Source organism: Carassius auratus, chromosome 34 (genome assembly GCF_003368295.1).
Source record: "Carassius auratus strain Wakin chromosome 34, ASM336829v1, whole genome shotgun sequence".
Classification (NCBI taxonomy): domain Eukaryota; kingdom Metazoa; phylum Chordata; class Actinopteri; order Cypriniformes; family Cyprinidae; genus Carassius; species Carassius auratus.
In genome coordinates this window covers 26,612,441-26,631,678 of record NC_039276.1, presented here as the reverse complement: position 1 = coordinate 26,631,678, position 19,238 = coordinate 26,612,441, and the positions used below count along the sequence as shown (strand labels likewise).

General features: G+C 37.2%; 1 protein-coding gene across 2 annotated transcripts in view; it reads right to left on the bottom strand.

The window, feature by feature from the left end:
• Nucleotides 1-18,640, bottom strand: part of LOC113053649 (beta-galactoside alpha-2,6-sialyltransferase 2-like) — a 50,424-nt gene extending 31,784 nt beyond the window's left edge. For both annotated transcript variants that reach the window (XM_026218824.1, XM_026218823.1), the window contains exon 1: nt 18,410-18,640. The gene's annotated coding sequence lies outside the window, so the exon portion shown is untranslated. The remainder of the gene's footprint in view (nt 1-18,409) is intronic.
• Between the last annotated feature and the right edge of the window lie 598 nt (nt 18,641-19,238).

The following is a 19,238-nucleotide window of genomic DNA, read 5'->3' as shown; positions in this document are numbered from 1 at the left end:
TTCAGTATCTCAGAAAATTTGAATATTGTGAAGAGGTTCAATATTGAAGACACCGGGTGCCACACTATAATCAGTTAATTAACTCAAAACACCTGCAAAGGCCTTTAAATGGTCTCTCAGTCTAGTTCTGTAGGACACACAATCATGGGGAAGACTGCTGACTCGACAGTTGTCCAAAAGACGAACATTGACACCTTGCACAAGGAGGACAAGACACAAAAGGTCATTGCAAAAGAGGCTGGCTGTTCACAGAGCTCTGTGTCCAAGCACATTAATAGAGAGGAAAAGGGAAGGAAAAGATGTGGTAGGAAAAAGTGTACAAGCAATAGGGATAACCGCACACTGGAGAGGATTGCAAAACCAAACCCATTCAAAAATGTGGGGGAGATTCACAAAGAGTGGACTGCAGCTGGAGCCAGTGCTTCAAGAACCACTACACGCAGACGTATGCAAGGCATGGGTTTCAGCTTCGCATTCCTTGTGTCAAGCCACTCTTGAACAACAGACAGAACCAGAAGCGTCTCGCTTCAGAAAGGACTGGACTGCTGCTGAGTGCTCCACAGTTAAGTTCTCTGATGAAAGTAAATTTAGCATTTCCTTTGGAAATCAGGGTCCCAGAGTCTAGAGGAAGACAGGAGAGGCACACAATCCACGTTGCTTGAAAGTTTGAACAGTTTACACAGTCAGTGATGGTTTTGGGTTCCATGTCATCTGCTGGTGTTGTTTCACTGTGTTTCTGAGGTCCAAGGTCAACACAGCCGTATACCAGGAAGTCTTAGAGCACTTCATGCTTCCTGCTGCTGACCAACTTTATGGAGATGCAGATTTCATTTTCCAACAGGACTCTGCACCTGCACACAGCGCCAAAGTTACCAGTACCTGGTTTAAGGACCGTGGTATCCCTGTTCTTAATTGGCCAGCAAACTCGCCTGACCTTAACCCCACAGAAAATCTATGGGGTATTGTGAAGAGGAAGATGTGATATGCCAGACCCAGCAATGCAGAAGAGCTGAAGGCCACTATCAGAGCAACCTGGTCTCTCATAACACCTGAGCAGTGCCACAGACTGATCGACTCCATGCCATGCCACATTGCTGCAGTCATTCAGGATAAAGTAGTCCCAACTAAGTACTGAGTGCTGTAGAGGCTCATACTTTTCAGTTGGCCAAGATTTCTAAAAATCCTTTTTGTATTGGTCTTAAGTAATATACAAATTTTCTGAGATACTGAATTTGGGATGTTCCTTAGTTGTCAGTTATAATCTTTAAAATTAAAAGAAATAAACATTTGAAATATATCAGTCTGTGTGTAATGGATGAATGTTATATACAAGTTTCACTTTTTATTGAATGGAATTTCTGAAATCAACTTTTTGATGATATTCTAATTATATGACCAGCACCTGTAAATACAGTTTGTTATTTATAAAGTGAAAGTAAACAGTTGCGTGCAAGTTGGGAGGAGACACTGCTTGTTATCTAAGGGGATTTTTTTTTTTTAAAGGAGTGGGTGGATTTTTATCATTACAGGGTGGTATCAGTAACACAAACTTCCAACACACATTTATGTCCAAACACCATACAAAAGTGAATATTGCATAATAGGTCCCCTTTAAGAGAGCGTAAATGACATATTTAAATATTTCTGGTGAACTATTGCTTTAAATATTAATAGAACAGCAAAACGCAGAAAAATCTCTCACTGCTCTTCACTGAATAACTTAAACAATTCATTTTCATGTTTCGCGTGTAAAAAAAAACCACAGCATTTTTCACACAATTCACTTATCTGTATACCGCTGTTTTCACGGTCATAAAAACGGGCTGATGACTTCCTTGTTCTATGAAGTCCCTCCTTCAGAAAAACGTGACGAGTTCTGGTTGTGCCAGCGGTTCCTGTGTTGCGATTCGACACCAACTTAGCGCACGCTGCCCTCCTGGAAACATGATTGGGCTAGTTTTGAGAAGCAAGTGGGCAGGATTTGTTTTGAAAATCTGGCAATCCTGATCTGAACGCACGTGCTGGAGATATACTTCTAATCACAGAACACTTTTACTGACTAGATGCTCATGAAAATCGCATTTGATTTTTTTTGCAGAGAGCTACCATCTAGTTAACAAAGCTAAACAGCGTTGCCCTTTGTGTAATAAGTGTACCAACTTTAAATTATAAAATACACTTACCGGTAGGGATATGCCAGTTTCAAATTTTTTGTGTTGTGTTTAATTGATAATGCTTTTATCACGGTATATGGTATTATCACGGTATGTTTTTAAAAAAGTGGTCATAATACAGTATGACAGGTTAAATAACTTTTTTTCTTTTAAAAATTAAAAATCTTTTTCATTTAAAACAAAGCAATACAGAAAAATATATCAAAGTTAAATGTTTTACACATTAAAGTGCAAAAGAACTATAAAACCAATAGTTATCACTTTACAGTAAGACCTCATTAGTTAACCTTAGTTAATGCATTCAAGGCAAGGCAAGTTTATTTATAAAAAATAGAAAATTGTTTTACATGAAATACAGTGTAATACAGTGTAAACAATACGGACATCGCATAGTGCCCATTCAATAAATGCACAGCTAAACAATGTGCAATAGCTACATTTACTATAGAAGTTATTAATCTTTGTTAAAAAAATACAAGTCTTACTTCATGTTAGCTCATTAAATAACACAGTTGCAACTTTCAATTTTAACAATGTGTTATTAAATATTGGAATACCTAATATGAATGAATGTTCAGAATATTTTTTTCATTGGCAGTCTATGTTAATCAATGAAGCCATAATGTAAAGTGTCAATGAACAATAAAAGACCAAAACACATCTAGGGCATTTGTAGTCCAGATAAAATAAAAAATGAATGTTTGAAGATAAATAACCTATTAAGTCTAAATATTTCAGTAGTTGGTTCTGTAGTAAACACCATAGGGAAAACACTAATCTGAATGGTTATTTAAGATTATTTGGTAACACTTTAGAATAAGGTTTCATTAGTTAATGTTAGTTAACTACTTTCGTTAACATGAACTAAGCAAGAAAGATCCTTCTACAGCATTTATAAGTCTTAGTTCATGTTAATTTCAACATTTACTAATGTATTATTTAAATCAAAAGTTGTGCTTGTTAACATTAGTTAATGCACTGTGAATTACCATGAACTAACAATGTGCTTCTCATGCGTGCTTGTTCACATCAGAGCGCATGCGCTCTTTCAAGCAGCACACAGTGGTGTTGTGCATTTTAAGCAACTGATGGGAATACTATTCTTAAAATGCATTCCAAATTCTGAATAATTTGTAATGTATATTTATTCACGGTATTTAGAAGTGCCCACGATAACAATATTGTGCATACTAATCACCGCAATATATCGCATTACCGAGTACCGGCACAAGTCTACTTACTGGTTGTGGACCATAAACAATGCCTTCTCCAGACAAAAAGGGAACTGCTCCATCTTTCAAGAATAATCTTTGTGCGAATCCGGCATTAAACTGATTGAGATTGACGAAGCTGTCCTCAGCTAAATGTGCTGCACATAGTTTCACATGTGGATTATAATTTTCGGGCACAGAGTTAAACAAATTGTAACCATTGATCTCTAAGTACAGCGTCCCTGGGAAGCCCAAACAAAGATGATTGGACTCAGAGATGAAAATAACAGCGTTTCGACAACATGGCGACAAACACACTCTTCAAACGCAACTCTTCCTCATCCTCCGTGTGAGGGCAACAAGGCCACGCCCGCTTTTTTAGTGACGTCATTACTGCAGGAACTAGAGGGGTGTAGTCAAAACTGGTCATTAGATGTAGGCGAATTCTGTTAAATAAAATATCTTGCTTGGCATTGAACTTTGAGCTTTAGAATTTCTACAGATATTATTTATACTCTAACAACTACATTATACATTAACTAATGTTTAAAACCTGGAATCACGAAGAACAGGACCTTTAAATTTTGTTACCTTGAAAGGCTTTAGTTTTAAAATAGGGGAATTCGTTTGGCTACACTGCTCAGACAACTTCCAAAAATAATAAAACCAACATGACAAAATTTTTTATAAAACTTTGAATTGTGATTTTCCTGGAAACAAACGAACAAATAAAAAATTTACCCACCTGGGCAACACAGAAACACAGGGATGCACGATATACAGGTAAAACATTGTTATACCTATTATACAGAAACATTTTGAGTGAAATGTTGATAAGTTCACTCCACACTGAAAATAATTCAGATCTGGAGTTCCAGTGTCCTGCTCTGTCTAGCATGAATCCCCTGAACAAGGTAATCAGGTGTTCAGAATTACTTTCACGTTGCAGACAGTTTTATTTAATTAAAGTTAGATTGAAAGTCCAAAGGACACCGGCCGCCTATAGACTGGAGATGATGAGCCCTGATGCAGATCTTTCAGTTAGAAATAAGATGGTGCCTTTGAAGGTAGCTAACCATATAGGCAGCCCATTAGGTTTTGGAACAGAGCTAGTATCTGTGTGTGCGCCAAGCTGGCGCTCAACATGAGGTATTGCACTCACCCTGCAGGCAACCGTTTCGGCCCTCATTCCAGGCATCTTGCAGACTGTCAGTCAAACACACACACACACACACACACACTCACACACACACACAAACGCACGCACACACACACAAACGCACACACACACACACGGCAAGCTCCCTGCCTGGTTTTAAACCAAGTCCTCCATAAGGGCTCTCCTAAGAGTCATGCACAAGCACAGCAACTATCTCAGAGGAAAGAAAGCAAACATCTTTTGATCATGTCAGAGCTGAGAAAAAGAAAAAAAATGTCTCCCTCTTTGGGACTTCTGGGATCTCAGAAAAATATATATAGTGCTACAGTGTCTCCAATACAGCCTTGTTTTGGCAATATAGCTGGACATTTATCATTTCTGTGACCCCAAATACTGACCTACAGAGTGTTAAATGTTACAACTTGTATGACAATACAATCTATATAGTACAAATAAGAGAGAAAAACTGTTTCTAAAGTAAAGGTTGTTCAGGTGAAGAGAAGAATCACAAGGTCTGCACACCAGGCTCCATCTGTTCCACAGGAAACGCGGATGAACTCCGACCCTGAAAGCGGCAGATTAGAAAGATGTTGTGTACCTGGGCACAGGATGACGTCTCGTATTCAGCTGGGAGGAGGCAGACAGTCTCCCAACTGTTCTGATGAACTGAAGCCAATTCTCACATACATGACTATTGGCAATCACACACAAATTGCCACACACAAATACACAAGAGTCCACTACCATGAAACAGGAAGTGTATATGAATACACACTAACATGAATCCACATGTAGGGCAGATTGGAGGCTTATTATAGCCGCCACCTGATATAACTAAACGGATAGTTCACCCAAAAATTATAAATTTACTCACCCTCATGACTTTCCAGACCTGTATGACTGACTGACTTCTGCAGGACACAAAATATATTTTGAAATGTGTTTTTCTTTTTTTTCAGGCAGTGCAAGCCAATGTTGTTCAATGTCATTTAGACTCCAAAGTTCTTCAAAATGTGTTATTTTGTCTCCCACAAAAGAAATTAATATAGTCTAGCAACACGAGGGTGAGACTTAATGAAAAAAAATATATATATTTTATTATTATTTGATTATTTTAAAACATATTAACATGATTGTGAAAGGAAGTCAATGGAACAAAATGTGTAGTGTGACAGTCCGTTAAGAGACTTCTTGCAAAAAAACAAAAACAAAAAAATACTGGTCTCTTTTCATGCATCATGGTGCAATCAGTTTGTTGCTGAATGTGCTCTTTTGTCTCAGCTGTGTGCCAGGCTAATGGTGATATTCATGCTACACAATGGAGTACAGTGAGAGCTCTCCTTCAGCAATCACTTCACCGTGCGAAGGCAGTGTCTGATAACTGAGCCAAGCTTCCTGTGGACTCTGTTAAAGTTTTAGGACTCTTTCATGATGCTGATCAAACATACCATGGAAAAGATGATGGCACCAGCTACAACAGACTAGTCCATCAGTTAGATGCTTCAGAAATCATAATATGCTCTATGCTGCTCAAGAAACATTTCTTATTACTATTAAATCATGAAAACAGCTGCTTGTTTTATTTATTTGAAAACAGTGATCCATTTCCTTTTTTCCAGGATTCAAGAGAAGAGCATTTGACAAAGAAAGCTTTTACAACATGAAGTGTCTTTTCTCTCGATTTTAATTAATTTAATGCATCCTTAATGAATACCTACCATGTACTTGTGCTGTAAAACATTTTCAAGGTATATAAAGTATACTGCAACAGTGTTAAGACAGCTGCAGACACATTTTAATAATTATGGCTTCACGGAAATACATTTTATAATAAAAAAAATTAAATAATACATTTTAACAAAATGCTTTAAAACAAATGAATTTACCCAGACCACAAGAAAAAAAAAAACACCTTAACACAGTGGTAAATGACACCATCTCAGTTTACGATATTTAGGTGTGACAAACTGGGAACTGGAGAAGATGGGTATTTCCAGAAGCAAAAGCGCTAAATGAAATAATTGCCAAAAACACAGAGCTGAAGAAAAGTTCCCAGGAGGTACAGTACAAACTGCACTTCCCAGCAGTCATCTTTGACAAATTACTGAGAGCTCTGCATCACAAAGACAGCGTTCTACCTCTGCTAACAGCAGGATGATCGCTTCTCAATAGATTCCTGGAAGCATCAAAGGTCTTCACACAGCACAGACTGTCAACCAGCCGACATACGACAAGTTCCCCAAGATATTTCTAAGTGAAATATCTAACATTCCTTCTACTGTAATCGGAAAAATCCATCAACATTCCCATCTTAACAACAGGTTGGTTGGCACAGGCACAATAAATAAAGCCTATTGGATTTCAAATATCAGCTTCAATCAAACAGGGTTGCCATATCAAATATATAACACTTCATGAAAGTGACTAATGTGCAAGAAAAATTACATAAGACTCACAGCAGATACATGGGAAAAAATGCTTTAACAAAACATCCTCTCTGAAAGGGCATTTGGAAGCAGCAAGCTGAAAACCAACTGCTCTGATAGCTCCTGGGCCACAAAACATGCAAAGCTACTGTGCAAATGTAGAAACATCACAACCTATTTTTTAAAAATAGATTCTTCTATACTGTAGTGTGGTTGTGCGGCTATGCGAGAACTACGGTTCATAAGAATAATAATATATGTTTGCATGCACCCAAATAATTGTTTCGAACTGGACTGATGGCTCAATCAATATAAAGCCTTCATGTAAGGACCTCAATCAATTTGACTAGGCGCGATCCAAATAAAATTTCAATCGGATTGGAGGGAGTGGTGTAGAACTAGAACATTTACAAATACTTGAATCCAGATTTTCTCAGAGGCAAAACACTTTGTGAACAAGTGGCTATAGTAAAGACTATTAGTAATGTTAAAGTAGATGATTTACTTGCATTTAATGAGCATTCCATGTATTTAAAAAAAAAATACTTTTGTAAATTTAATTTAATGCAGAAACCTAAATTCGTCTTTTACTCATTCATGTATTTATGCATATTAAAGGCATGTATAAAATGGTCAAAATAAAGCACTATTTTAAAAAAAGCAAAAGATCAGTCATTAAATTGCTATGCTGAAATGAGAGCCTGAATGTAAACAGTCATAAAAACATACTTCACACACACTACAGTCTACAAGCAGTATAGGTATTATGTCTTTGATAACAAAATTGCTACGTCTGCAGGATAAGTCATCTGCGTATAGTATTTTCTACACTGCAGAATTAGCAATTACCTGAACCTGTCACCACAGTGACCTGCTCACATCGAGCTCAGAGGTTTACAAGCTTTCCTTTAGACTCCATTACACTTGCTGTGTGTACTTCTAATTAAAGTTCATTCAATTTCATTGAGGTCTACAGCCCACCCCAGATAAATTTACCATCTTGGCGCTTGGAGGACTTGCCAAGAACCTCAGCGTTTGCCTGTCATCTGAAATTACACCCCTGTCTCCCCTGGGCCAGAGTCTGGCTGGTGTTATGCAGTGGCTTGCCCTGACACCTGACAGCCCATTAGACAGCTCCCCAGAGAGCAGTGTAAAGCAGCGACACACAGGCCTGTGGGCAAGCAATCCATCTCTCGGTCACCGTAATCGACGTCTTCATGGTGGCTTTACACTCAACCAGCCACCGAAACAAGAAATATGAACTACACCAAAACAAGTACAATTTGTAGGGATGTTACAAGTGCCAATACTTCAATAGGGATGTTGCGGTGACAGATTTTTTCCACCGGTTAATCGACTTGTGAAAAAACCGGTGATCCCGGTGTCACCGGGGTTGCGTGTCGGGGATTTCGGGTGGCCGAAAATGCGGTCGTGCAGACGTGCACACGTCTCAATTTACTTTAACTTTAATTAGCTGCAATTCAGTAGCATTTGTTTGAATTAACCATGGGTTAATTTATTTTTTTCTTAATAAAAATACACAAAACAATAAGACACTCGCTTGTATTACATATTGCAAAATGAATAATAACTTAACACACCGTGCAAAAACTAAACAAAAGCACTTATGAAACGCCTTTAAAGTGCATTTATTAACAAAATAAACTGCACACATCGTGGAAGTATCAAACAAGAAATTATATAAAATATTACTATATTATATAAATTATATAAAATTCACTATTCGTTAAATAAAGTGCCTGCCTTGGCTTTTTCAGCAAAAAAAAAAAAAAAGAAAAAAAACGCACAACCATCGAATATGCAACGAACGAAAATCAAACACATTCCTGTTGGCATTTGGTTTGAATCCAAAATATTTCCAAATAGGTGCTTTTGCATTTCGCTTTGAAACCATATCTTCCGCCATCCTTTAGCTCGCCTCACTCTCCTCAAATGATAAATGAAATCGGACACCTGCTGCTTTACTGCGGCGCTCGTTCCGCTCACGCTAAATTACGAAGGCACGTAGTCACTAACTGAATTAAGTGCTTTATTGCTATAGGTTAAAACTTCAACACGATGGGGACGGTGCCGGTGGTCAAGTGCTATGACCGGTAGGTGGGTTAAACACCGTGTATCACCGGTAACACCGACTATCACAACAAGCCTATACTTCAATAAAGCAAAACTAAAATCAACAAATAAAAAAAAACATTGATAACAACACCAACCCTCTACGGACACTTTGGCAAATGAATCGCCATTGGCTAGTAAATATTTTAGTTTACTTGCCAGACTGCTTGAGAGATAGATAGATAGTAAAATATTATTTGCAGATTTTTAAAATACACATCAGTAAGCTTTTAACATCAGTCATTCAAGCTTTATAATAATCAAGTATTATTTAATATAACTTAAGTAATTAGAAGTAAATTTGATAACCATGTTTGAATGCATATAAGTCATTAGTCAATAATAAGAACTATAAAACTCACTAAGCAGCATTACTAAGGATTAATGAGCTGCTGGATTCATGAATATTAATCAGGTTTTGTGCGTTCGCTTGAACTGATTTGCTGAAATCAAAACGGGAGCGATAATAGGTGAGTACCAGCCAAAAAGATACTCTCATTCCAGCGTAATTATCAAGGAACTTTTCTGCCGTACCATGGGTGATATTACGCAGCACATGATGGTATGGGAGCAAAGTTCCTTGATTATTACGCCAGAATGAGAGTATAGTTCCTAGTCATTTTAGCTTAGAAAATCACAACTTTTCATTTTCCATCAGTCTTAGTACATGATGTAACTACAGAAGAGTCAAGTTTTAAATACGAAAAATATAGAAACCCTTTGGTCATTTTTCAATCAATCAATCAATCACCTTTATTTATATAGTGCTTTAAACAAAATACATTGCGCCAAAGCACTGAACAACATTCATTTGGAAAACAGTGTCTCAATAATGCAAAATGATAGTTAAAGGCAGTTCATCATTGAATTCAGTTATGTCATCTCTGTTCAGTTGAAATAGTGTCTGTTTTAATTTGCAATCAAGTCAATGATATCGCTGTAGATGAAGTGACCCCAACTAAGCAAGCCAGAGGCGACAGCGGCAAGGAACCGAAACTCCATCGGTGACAGAATGGAGAAAAAAACCTTGGGAGAAACCAGGCTCAGTTGGGGGGCCAGTTCTCCTCTGACCAGACGAAACCAGTAGTTCAATTCCAGGCTGCAGCAAAGTCAGATTGTGCAGAAGATTGATGATTGAGATGCTAACAGTTTAATTAGATTCAATGATCTATGCTAAGCTACAGCTAAAGTGCTACGGCCAGACCTGGAGATCGGGTGAATGGATTCAAAAACTGTAAAACTTTAGGGGAGTTGGAAAATGAAACCATTTTCAAAAATAGTGGAGTGTTCCTTTTAAGCTTTAGAAATGTATGCTGTATGATGCATTGCACAAGAATATAATGTTAAGGAAAATATTTAAATGGACATAAAATAACGGCACTTTTTTTTACCCACTTTCCACTCACACTGCGAATATTACACTAAATCATGCCTTTCACTCTTATTCTCAACACAACAAACTTTAATTTAATTGAGGCTTCTATTATTTTGGAAGTGTTGCACGAAAAACTGCTGAATGTACAGTAGTCAAGCCTGCTTTATTGTCTATTCTTCCACAGTACAGTACATACATTCAGAGAATTGAAATTGCTTTACTCTCAGACCCTTGGTGCATACAGATAACACTTACAGTAGAACATTAAACACAGATAAAAATATAAAGTACAACTATACAAACAGGTCATATAAAAGGAAAGATAAGTAAAGCAGCACAAGGCACATGGCAGATAGGGTGCAAACCAGTGAAGTAAACAAACAGTGCAGATATAGTGATTGTAGTGCAAAGAGCTTATTCATTTAAAGAAAAAAAAAAAGTTTGGCTAAACACATGATGACACTTATGATGACACTTACTTAGAACTGATATTTTGGCCTCATTCCAAAAGTAATATGCTTGGCTTTAGAGAATCAATAAATTTGACTAAACTGTGTTATGAATTAATACAAGGCATAGAATAGAGATAATCTCCAAGAACAGATGGAGATGTCATAAAGCTCGGAAATGATTTCCACTCACATGTCCTGCATTAAGACCAGCGAGACTATGACTCACTGCCACACAAACAGCACGACGTTGAGTTCAAACAGAGACTCCTTTATCATAATTCCAAGTGTGAGACTTGAATAAGGTTGTCAATGAATCAATCCCATTCTAATAAAACTATAGCACACAACCCCAAGAGAAAGAAAACTTTGTTAACATAGAATTATTCTTTTTCAGTTCTTAGAAGTCCTTAGAAGTCTTTCTCGAGTGAACAGCAGGAACTTGTCATTTCCTTTCTGGGATTTTAGATGGCTCAGCTCCTAAAATTGTTCAGACATGCTCATACAAACATAATGCCTCACCAGCCGCAAGCAAACTACAAAGGAATCAAAAGTTCAGAATCATGTGCTTAAAGTCCATTGTTCTCTGACTGTTAAAGCAGTAATGCTGTAATAATGTTTCAACAACTTATTCAAAACAATAACACTCATTGCTTGGTTAAATACAAACCATTGCTGGGTAAAATATGGACAAACTCAGCAATTGGGTTGTTTTGACCCAATGGTTGGGTAAAATGTTTAACCCAACCACTGAGTTAAAACAACCCATATTTTACCCAGCAGTTTTTAAAGTGAACACACAGGACCATATTTATTTTGTTAAAAACTTGTTGTGAGAAGAAGTCTGTGGCCAAAACACTGCAATCGTGTGGAGTCATTTACGGATGTGGCCTTTACAATGTTGGCTCCATTATCATCATTATGCACAGACGATTTTCCAGTTTCAAATTTATAAGAGCACCCCTTAATCCGTGTGCTAATGGTTCAACAGTGTGGTCCTCAGAGACAGAAAACTCAAAAAATCCCCATTAATGACATGGATGCTCACGTACGCTTCCATTGCTCTGCTGGACCATAACTTTTAAGTTGCTGTGAAATTCTGTACATTGAAGCGGAACTTCAAGATTGTTCCATGACATGTATTGTACATAGCAAGTAATGCATGTGAAAAATAATTACGAGAGGGCATGCCATGCAATAGTGCTTATCAAGGTTTGGATCCATATTTGATCACTGGAGCCACATTTTTGGCCAGGTGAAATGCAATTGCATCAGTTCTTTCTTTCTGCTAGTGGGAGTTTGATGGGAATGGTGTTGCATTGCATAGTGTTGCTTTGATTGATGATTGTGTGGTCTTACCACTGGTATATGATTGAGAGGTTTTGTTTATAAGCCACGGTCTCAATGTAATATGCGATGATGTTTCAGGTGATTGAACAGATTGGTGGTGTTAATGTTTGGTGCAGAAATGACCAATAAACACAGCCTCCACATTGGATTATGATCTGCTCACTCATTCTTCTGTTCTGCCTCTTTTCTGTTCAAATTTCACGTTTCTCGACTGTCATGTGCACTGTGCTTGCTATGCAACTGGCACATATTTCTTTCACAATATCTGATGTGACATCAAGGCGGCATTGAACCTGCTATCCAGAGATCAGATGCGAGTTACGCTACTCTCGCCGAAATGTTAATTGCCAAATCATAGAAATGCAGAAGTTTTTAATGATTAATCATGCAGCTTTAGTGTTAATGCTAAGCAAGCCAGGACCAAATTTAGCAATTTCTCTTTTGGTCCTGACCAAGACAACAAAGAGAACTAAAACACGAGTCTTAATAAACAAAGACTACAATGGCAGAGCTGCGGAGCATAAAACTCAATTTTCATCAACTGAGCTGCCAGACTCAAACTCAACAGGCCAGACAAACATTGACACTCCATTTATCAGAAGACATAAACGTATGTTGATAAATGTGGCTGCCACGTTATATAATACAGGCTGTGAAATCAGTACAATACCATACAGAGGGAGCTGAAGCAGACACCTAAAGGGATATACACAACAAGGGGTATCAGAATCCCATTTAAAAAGGCATGTCCTACAAAGCCTACAAATTACCAAAAGACATTATATTAATATTAAAATATGTATTATAATTTTGAATTGTTTCATGTGCATCTTTTTACCCCAGCTAGATGCCTGTAGCTTATTTTGCAGTAAAGGGAAGGTTTGTAATTAAATCTCAGTGTTTTCCTCTGCACACAACTAGGGAAAAATGTTTTGACTTTTGCTTCTTCTTCATGCATAATGAATAAGCACTGAATATTTCAGAGACAAAAAAACTAAAGCAAAAAACAAAGCTATAGTTGCGTTTGAGGAATTTGTTGGCAAAATATAAGACACCAGTACGAACATGTGCGGTACTTTAAATGTTCTTTTAAGATAAAATGCCATGAAGCTCACAAAAACAAATCACAGGCATTTTCATTTTAACAGCCTTCTTCCAAACATCAGTTTCTTGTCCTTGTCTCATTCCAAAGATATATGATTTCCATTCCTCTTTGAAACACAAATGAAGATATTTTTTAAAGAACCTAGATTTCCTTTTCTCAATTTAAAGTCCATGAAACCAATAAATGACCAGATTCATATGGATTTCTTTTATAATGTCTTGTACTTTTTGATCCATTAAAGTTTTGGTTGTGTGGGATGATGAAAGAATATTAAAAATCTTCATTTGTGTTCCAAAAAAAAAACCCAGACATCTTATGAGTTTGGAAAGACACAAGGGTGAGCAAATGACAATTTTCATTTTTGGGTGAACTATCCTTTTTAAAACACCCAGTCAGTCAAAAACATAAAACTGTCATCAGTGAGCATCAGACTGCGCAAGACCACTCTGTTGTTCCTTCTGCTGTTGAATGCAGATGTATATATTTGGAACAATACTGATAAACAAACAGTTTCTGTGCCCCCATAGGCCCCCAAAATTTTTAGTTGAACTATGTCTCTTTAAAATCTCATCATATAATGCCAGGATCTCATAATAGCCAATTAGTGCGCATGCTTTAACTGTTCATTTAGGACAAAAATGATTGTGTTGATGAGGAGACAGGCATTTTGACACATAACTATGTGTATTCAAACGCACAAGGCGCGAAAATTTAGTCAGGCGTTGTACGAACAAGTGAGCTCCACGTGTATCAGAAACCATCTTAACGTGCACATTTGCCAAAATTAATTCTGCCCCAGTTCTTAAATGTCCCTGAACAGTTAATTTGTTTTTGTTTTTTTACCAAAATGTGTTTAAATGAAAAGCTTACATGACGTGAAAAAATGCATTTTTCAACCCATAAGCAAATATGCTACTAGTCATATAGAGTTTTTTCAAACCAAAAAGCAAATGGCATCTATCAAGTTAATTTACTGATAAATAATAGCACTAAAATTGAGGGGCGTGGTGGGGCTTCGGCAATACCGGTGTCCTTCAAGCCAATCACAGGCCCCCTCCTTACTCGGGCCTTGGGGCTTCAGCCCCGCCTAGCCTAGCGGTTAACGCTGGCTATTTCACTAAATGGAAGGACAAAAAAAAAAATCTTTGGCACCTTAACACTTAAGAACTGAGTTTTTGGCTAGGGTGTAATAACATCCATTAAACTGTCTGTTTGCGCTGTCCTTCTGAAATGACCTTGTACCATTTAAGTGATTTTACTGTCTGATGGGTTAAGGTTACAGCAGTTGTTGTGTGGTAATTACATTTGCCTGATATTCTTTGTGTACATTGGGATGTAATGAGTTATGACTGATTAAATCTGCAAATTAGCTGTGCTGAGGTTCCTCACCCTGCTGCCTCTTCGGATTACCTTGCAGCTCCACAGTTCTCCTTTTTGGATTGTGAAAAACACCTACATAGGCTGCTCCACTGCTTCAAACATTTATTTATTTATTTTTTTAAATGCAAGTCTGCCATGTGGCAATGTCACATTCAACATGCAAAACAATACCCCTATGGCCATATGAAAACAGCAAAGGTTAAAGAGGGGGAAAACGATGAGTAAGAGGTGTTTAGGATGGGGGAGAGGGGGTCAAAGCATAGTTTTCATTCAACACACTAATACATAATTCAATATAATATAAGTCAATATAATACAATAATTTTAAGTCCAACTAAAGAAATTGTCACCAAAATATGATACAACACAATGGAATGTAATATAGTTTCAGTCTAATTGAAGAAACAGTCACCACCAATATATTACCAATGTACTGTTAACTACAGCTAGCCATCATAGGTCTTCGTTGGACCTGCAAAATTTGGATGTGGATTATTTTGGAAATATCAGTTAAAATGGGTACTTTACATCTATTAAATGACCAAAAGAAAACTTTTTGTAGAATCCTATATGATATAACATGTAACATGACTGGGTGCAAATGCATATTGAACATATAGGGAAGCAAAGAGCTCCGACCTGAAAACTATTAAAAGACAACAGTGTTCCACTTACAATCTATACAACATAAAACCCACATGATCATTGATCAGGAAGTGCAAGATGCAGCCACACGTCTGAAACGGTCATCTGACATGGTAGACGATACAGCCTGCATGGTTCATATTTCTTTTGAAGAATGAACTCCAACAGCAATCCTACAGCATCTCCAGCCACTGTTTTCATATCCAGATCATACGGTCTCTCCTCTGAGAGCCGGTCCAGAATCGGGATATCTCAGGAGCAACGTTAATGCAAGTGTGGTTTTGTAGTTTTGAAAATGGTATTTTAAAATGGATCATCACAGTTAACTACTTTTAACAGATCACTGGTGATTTTAACTACAGTATTCTGGGGTGTACATTTCATTGGGGGTGGTGGAATAAACAACATTTCTCAAGACAGATTTTTAAAGGGGACACAAATAATACAGCTTAAATAGTAGTTGTAAGGATATGTAGGTATACAGAGGAACGGCCAAATTAGAAAGATCATACCAAATTAGAAAACTTCAAGCTTGTGGTTGTGCCGTGACAGCGCTCGTGTCCATTGTAGACATTACTATCGGTCACAGTGTTTTCCCCGTGGAATTGGGCTACTTTATCACTGTTGCCGTGTGTCGAAGCAACCCCAATAACATGTAATTTTGCACCCTTAACCCAATTTTTAACGGGGGACCCCTCCAAACACGGTTAGTTTGGCAAAGTTTTGGGTAACAATTGGGAGTGTTTTGTTGTTTAAAAAAAAAAAAATAGGTCATGTCATTATTGCTAACATAGCAGACTCATCGAAAATTGCCATCATCTGTTCTTAAAGAGAAAACCACTCCATCCAATGTTTAAGTGAATAAAATAGCCTTGACAGCCTTACTTTTTTTTTTTTTTGGTAATAGTCTGAGGTTTAAAGGCAAGCTTTTCCAATGCTTAGGGGCCCCGTTTGAGTTGTTTGACTACTTACACAATTATTAATCTAAAGTTATATGCAGTTATCTACAATATACTAGGGCTGCACAATAAATTGCATGCAATATTTAATGCGCATCTTGCCACTAAAGCCGGTTCTGTAATCAGCATCCCCTGCACGCTTTTACACACATTAACTACATAAACCACGATCATATTTTGCGCAGCTTGGCAGTGAACAGCGGCTCTGTGTAGTAAATGCTGCTCCATGTGAAAGCGTGCAGGTGATTTACAACATGCGTATTAAATATTAACATGCAACTCTACCCAACACATGACTGTTTTTTAAATCATATTTTTAGGGGAGACAACCCTCGGATAGATTTATTTTAAATACATCACCTCATTTAGTCTCTTATAGTTCTGCAGTGTGTAAAAGTGATTGTGTTTTGAGCACAATGTAGGCTTTGTATCTGGTCTTGTTGCTCTGTTACAGCTAGTTTAAAACCAGCATCCATAGTCTCTAGACACCATTTCCCATTATAGGCATTTTTTCCTGCTCCAAAAATGTCCCATTGTTCTTGTGACTTCATCTGAATTGAGTCTGCCACACTGCTTGTCCTTGCCATGTCTAGATTCAGCAGATGTACACACAAAATTAGACACCTACTTGCAGAAACCTTACATAGTATTCTCCTGTTCTTGATGTAATTTATTAAAAACAGTTATCATCAAAAGATAAGCACATCTTATCGCCAACCTATGATGTGCAGAACAGAATCATAATGTGCTTTTATTCAGTAAGTGTGTGCAAACAACAAGGAATTTGCTGCTGAGCTCTTGGTACAAACATAAAGACATAATATCTGTGTTTTAAATAATAATCCACAAAAGGGACAATTATATAATTTAAACGCACACACTTTATATAAAATTTTAAAAAGCAATTTCATCAAGGAATTTTTGGCTTTTATTACTATTATTTAAATCAACATATAAATATATCTATAGACAGACAGACTGATATTGATTTGATCTCTTCACAAAGAAATTCTGTGAAGACTTCAAATGTAAAAGCCTCAAAGTGCCGTCTGAAATGTTCTTCTAAAATTAGCATTTTTGTCAGGCTCCAATGTTTATGTTCAGTTGTTTCACTTCAATAGCAACGAAAAGGACCTATTCACTGACAATAAAGTGAAATCACTGAACCCAACCATATGAGTCTAATAGAAATCCTAATTTTAGAAGAAATTTCAGAAGGCACATATAGCAGCTTTAGCATTTGAAGTCTTCATGTAGCCAATTTCTACTGAACTAAGAAACATCAAACACCTGACATTATGTCTATTTCAGAAGACCTTCTAAATACACTCCTTTAAAGATTTTAATAAGGGCCCCAAATATGGTAATCCCAATAAAGGACATTTTCAGCAAGCACCTACACACAAACACAAGCATCCATGTGTGCACCTAACAACATCTGAAATCTGGAAGTCATTTAGAAAAAAAAAAAAGAAGAAGAAAAAAAGCACGGAAAAATCCATTCATTTAAAACTTCCACCCCTACCACCCAAACAGCACATGTTCTCCCCAGTCTGCTCACCTGGCAGATAAACGGGTCCTGCATATCCTGTAGATACCATCAGACTGGACTTCAGGTCTGCTGTGTGAGGGATTGAACTGAACTTCAGCATGCATTTGCAAACGAAGTGCCAGTGAACACAGAGGAAAAGGGTTTTGAAGTACACTGAACTCAACACTGTCTGAGTTTTGAACCCTAGCAAAGGGTTTACAAGCAAAAGCATCCAGGTGTTGTGCAGCCATCGCTGCAAAATCACACGCTCAAATCATTACAGATCTCGTCTCTTTCTTTAGGATAGATACATCGTGTCCACAGAGGCGACAGAACAACGTGGAGTAAATTACGGCGAGACTGAATATAGCTTAATTAAAACAATCATGTAAATAAATAAACATCCTAATAACACGTCCATAATATACCTACTAACCGCAGTGATTTCAGGCTCATGATCTCTTGGAATCACAAATTCTTCCTAACATCACGGAGTGGGGAGCACGGCTTACCTGAGAAATCAGCCCGCGTTCATTGTTCTGTGGCGAGGGTAATATATTCCTCTCGATCCGCTCCAGTCGCTGTTGTTTGCGTGCTTTGAAAAAGAGCGAGCTGGAGGTGTGCTGAGGGATTGGTGGTGTTACTCCAGTGTGGTCGATGTCTTTGATTCCCCGGCTCTCGGTGTGTTGTGTTTCATCAGATGAGTTTTGTGGAGGGGGAGGAGCCTCGGATTTGCTTCTTTAAACAGAGCTCTTGATTGACAGTTAGCGGCGCTCTAACCATCTCAGCCTTCTCTATTGGATTAGCTAGGATTCAGGATGATATACAGAACAATCTTGCAAACGCATAGAGGGCTCTATGATTGATCTAGAGCTGCCATAACTAATAGCAGGTTTTTAATCTATGAGCAGGTTTTTTAAAATATTTTAAATCATATGTATATATTTATGTATGTATATATATATATATATATATATATATATATATATATATATATATATATATATATATATATATATATATATATGTATGTATATAATCCCCTTGCAAATGATATTGAAATAAAAGGCCACTTATGTGTACTTGAAGAGAGTCTTATAGTGGGCTAAACATTTCAAAAGAATTATGTTTTAATACTGTTTTAATGCTTTAAATACTTAATTTGATGTGTTTACTAACCTAAAGCACAAGGTGCTTTTATTCATCATTTAATATATTGACATTTTGATATAATTTAAAGTAAATATTTTAAATGTGCTAAACTGCAACTCTTTCATTAGAAGTATACAATTACAGATATATTCAAATTGACATACACATTTCAAAAGAGCGACTATGAAG